The sequence below is a fragment of the Phoca vitulina genome, unplaced genomic scaffold (assembly GCF_004348235.1).
Source record: "Phoca vitulina isolate PV1807 unplaced genomic scaffold, GSC_HSeal_1.0 scaffold109, whole genome shotgun sequence".
Classification (NCBI taxonomy): Eukaryota; Metazoa; Chordata; class Mammalia; order Carnivora; family Phocidae; genus Phoca; species Phoca vitulina.
Window position 1 is genome coordinate 1,580,078 of NW_022589812.1, and position 4,849 is coordinate 1,584,926.

Here is a 4,849-nt window from a genome sequence, read left to right on the forward strand (position 1 = left end):
TTCCTTCCTTCCTTCCTTCCTTCCTTCCTTCCTTCCTTCCTTCCTTCCTTCTTTCCTTCCTTCCTTCTTTCCTTGGTTCTGGACGTTGGAAGTCCAAGATCAAGGTGTCAGCAGGGTTAGTTTAATTCTGAGGCTTCTCTCTTTGGTTTGTAGACGGCTGTCTTCTCCTGTGTCCTCACATGATCTTCCCTCTGTATATGTCTGTCTCCTGATCTCCTCTTCTTATAAGAACACCAGTCAGATTGGATGAGGGCCTGATGACCTCATTGTAACTTAATCACCTCTTTGAAGGATCCGTCTCCAAATACAACCATATTTTGAGGTACTGGGGATTAGGACTTAAGCATATGAATTTGGGGGGACACGATTCAGCCCATGACACTACCCTTGTGGAGTTTACAGTTGAGTGGGGAGGCTGATGTTATTCATCAAAGAGTAAGGCAAATAATGTACCACTGTGATAAATGCCATGAAGGAAAGAATTTAGTTAAAGTTGGACTGACCAAGACTGGGGGGACTCAAGGTAAAAGCACAGCCTTTCATAAGGAAGTCCCTGGTGAACTGGGATTGAAAGAAAAGTGGAAGTAAACTAAGTAAAGAGATTGGGGCCCAGCATTCTGAACAAAGGATACAGCGTGTGCAAAGGCCCTGATGGGGGGAGAAACAGGTTTGTATTTCTAAGAACAGCACACTCAGCACCAGCTACAGTCAGGCACAGTTCTAAATATTTTAACTCTCAACTATCTTGTTGAACAGGTACTGATGACATTCTCATTTTACAGGCAGAACAAAGGGGTTAAGCAATTTGTAGTTCAGAATGACTGGGTTTAGGAATTTTGTCTTCAATGAGTGCTAGGGAGCCACTGAAGGTTTATGGCAGAGAAATGATCCTTAAAGTTTCAATAGCCCTTAAAAAGAAAAAAAAAAACTTCTCAAAATGATTTAGTTGTTCTTTAAGTCTTTTGTCTTTGTGGCCTTCCTGGGCTGAGTAAATTTTCTTTTTTTTTTTTTTTTAAAGATTTTATTTATTTATTTGACAGAGACACAGTGAGAGAGGGAACACAAGCAGGGGGAGTGGGAGAGGGAGAAGCAGGCTTCCCGCTGAGCAGGGAGCCCGATGTGGGCCTTGATCCCAGGACTCTGGGATCATGACCTGAGCCGAAGGCAGACGCTTAACGACTGAGCCACCCAGGTGCCCGGAGTAAATTTTCTTTATGTTAAAAGTGGAAATTCAGAGGGCTTTGGTATTTAGCCCAGACCCCATAGGCCTGACTCTGAAACCTCTTTAGTGCTCTTGGACTGGGGTTTGGAGTTGTGCATCAGACGCTGCGGGAATTCCTAATGAGCCCCCCAAAATGTCAGTTCCTTGAAAGCCCGGGGCTTGGATGGAAATGCCCCCGGGGGAAGTGGCCCCTGCCATCACCATGTCATTGTGGTTACATTGCTCCCTTCTCTTAGACTTAATCTTAGATGCAAGGCAGATGATCCCTTGCCTCTCCTCCTCTTAGCCCCTGGGCTGAACCTGTCTGTTCTTCTCCAGCTATAATCAGAGCTCCCTACCCTGGCCTTTGTCCAGACTTCAGTCAGCATAAGCCAAGGGTGATGAAGGGTGGGAGTGGGGGTGGGGAGGCCCACCCACCCCCAGCCCTCCCTGTCCACCCTCCCCCAATTTTCCCTCAAGCCCTCTCCCCACTCCACTGATGCACTTGGCCAACCTCCCCACCCCAAGCCAGCTCTCCACAGTTGCCTCAGCCCAGCCCAGCTCAGCTCCAAAAGGAAAAAGGCTGAACTCCCAGCTGCAGCTGAACAGTTGGGAGCCAGGCACTACTAATCCACACTTCCCCACCAGCAGCCCCAGCCCTGGAAGTGCTGACAAGAACTGTTACCATCCCTCTCTTGACAATGTATTCCATGCCTGGCATTGTACTACATGCTCTGCTGAGGTCCTCTCACTCTGTTATTCCCCGCCTTCACTCACTCCCATGCTGCCTTTGGGATTGTGACTCTCTCCACATACCATCTGTGCTATAAATCAACTCACTTTTAAAAGAAAGCATCTTTGCCCTAAGCTATATATATATATATATATATATATATATATATATGGAATGAGTCTGGAGTTCTGTTCATTTTTTCCCCCCAATGCACACCAAAAGAACCGTGAATGTGAATGCTGCTCAACCAAAATCACCTTGCAAAACCCACGTTGGGGAAAACAGATCCAACCAATTTCTCACTCAAATCCTGAGAAGAAAGTATTAGAATCTCCACTTAACAGTTGGAAAGACTGAAGCTGGGGATGTCTTGCATAGCAGCCCCGCCCTGGGTCTCCATCCCTCTCCAGTCTCTGCCAAGACCCCTGCCCACCTTCTCCAGGTTCCCATCTCTTTCTCCTTCTCACACCCTTCACCCCATTCCTTTTCCTTTTTTGTAGGTTTTTATTTAATTCCAGGTAGTTAATGTGCAGTGTTGTATTCCTTTCAAGTGTACAATATAGTGATTCAACACTTGCATACAGCACCTGGTGCTCATTACCACAAGTGTCCTTCTTAATCCCCATCACCTGTTTAACCCATCCCCCCACCGACCTTCCCTCTGGTAACCATCAATGTGTTCTCTGTAGTTAAGAATGTGTTTCTTGGTTTATTTCTCTCTCTCTTTTTTCCTTTGCTTGTTTTGTTTCTTAAATTCCACATGTGAGTGTAGTCATGTGGTCTTTTCTCTGACTGACTTATTTCACTTAGCATGATACTTTTTAGCTCTAGCTGTGTCCTTGCAAATGGCAAGATTTCATTCGTTTTTATGGAATAATATTCTATTGTATATCTGTACCGCATCTTCTTTATCCATTCATCTAGCCATGGACACTTGGGGTGCTTCCATATCTTGGCTATTGTAAACAATGCTGCTATCATACTGCTTTGAATTAGCGTTGTTGTATTCTTTGGGTAAATACCCAGTAGTGTGATTGCTGGTTCCTAAGGTAATTCTATTTTTAATGTTTTGAGGAAACTCCATACTGTTTTCCACAGTGGCTGTACCAGTTTGCATTCCCACCAACAGTGTAGGAAGGTTCCTTTTCCTTTTTCTCCACATCCTCACCAACACCTGTTGTTTCTTGTGTTGCTGATTTTAGCTGTTCTGACTGGTGTGAGGTGGTATCTCATTGCAGTTTTGATTTGCATTTCCCTGATGATAAGTGATGATGAGCATCTTTGCGTGTGTCTGTTGGCCATCTGTGTGTTTTCTTTGGAGAAATGTCTGTTCATGTCTTATGCCCATTTTTAATTGGATTATTTGTTTTTTGGGTTTGATTTGTTTAAGGTATTTACGTATTTTTTATAATAACCCTTTTTTTGATATGTCATTTGCAAATATCTTCTCCCATTCAGTAGGTTCTCTTTTAATTTTGTTGATTGTTTCCTTTGCTGTGCAGAAGCTTTTTATTTTGATGTAATCCCAATAGTTACTTTTGCTTTTGCTGGGAGAGACATATCTAGAAAAAAGTTACAACAGCTGATGTCAAAGAGGTTACTACCTGTGTTCCCTTCTAGGATTTTTATGGTTTCAGGTTTCACATTTAGGTCTTTAATCCATTTTGAATTTATTTTTGTGTATGGTGTAAGGAAGTGGTCCCTTTGTTCACCCACTTTGCCTCTTCCTGGCCTGAGGGCTCAACAGTACTAAGGCTCAGCTTTTAAGTCATTTCTCTTGCAAAGCTTTCATTGCTGCCCATCATAGGGATCTTTTTGAGGGATCCCAGGATACCCTGCCTAACCATATGGTAGCAGAAATAATGGAGTTGCTGAGTAGGCTGGGCCTGATGGCCTACAGTCAGACAATAGCTTTGTATTTTTTTCCTCCTGCCACTGATATTCAGACCCACTATGTCCACTCTCTCTTCCTCACCCAAAGGGCTGCATGCCCTTGGACATATTCCTTATCATTTTATTCCTTCTCATACCTCATTTTCAGGCATTAAAATGTTTAGTCCAATCTAAATCTAAACTGAAATTCAGCTTAGAGCTGGCTCCTCTTCCCCAGCCCAGCCTCATCCAGGGTGTGTTTGGTGTTTTTTCCTACTTCTGCAATCTGTGTTTGTCTTTGTAGTCCTTATTCATTCACTGTAATGTTTACAGAGTACCTACTGTATGCTAGATACAGTTCTAAGTTCTCGAGCTGAATCACCTCCAAAACAGGCAAAGATCTCCTTCCTCGTGCATTTTAGATTCTAATGGAAGAATACGGAGGCAAAAAATAATGAATAAGTAAATTCTATAATATGTTAGAAAGTGATGAGTTTTCAAGAAAAAGTAATACTGCATAGGGGTCGGGGAGGGAAAAGAGAACCACTTCAGGGGTGGATTGCTCTTTGAAGTAGGTGGTGAAGGTAAGTTCACTGAGAAGGTGAGAAAAATCTTTGGCAAAGATTTGAAGGAGGAGAGGGGGTTATCCATAGATACCTGGGGGAGAGTGGTCTGAGAAGAAACAGCAGGTGCAGTAATCCTGAGGCAGGGTGTGCCATTGGGCCTGGATGTGGGAGGGTGTGGTAAATGGACAGGACATCAAGCCAGAGAGGACAGGAACGTGTGTGAAGACCATGCAGGAACTTGGATACTGTGGTAAACACTTGGGCATTTCTTTTGCATGATCCGGGATTCACTGGTAGGTACTGAGTAGAGGTGTGACATGATTTGACCTCTGACCTAACCTGAACAGCATCTAAAATGAACATCATCATTTTCCATGTCATTAGCTATCTCGCCTCCAAACTGGGAGAGATCTGTATCAGTCACCTTTGTGACCATCTGAGAACAGCAGTCAGTAAATATCTGTTGACTAATTGGCA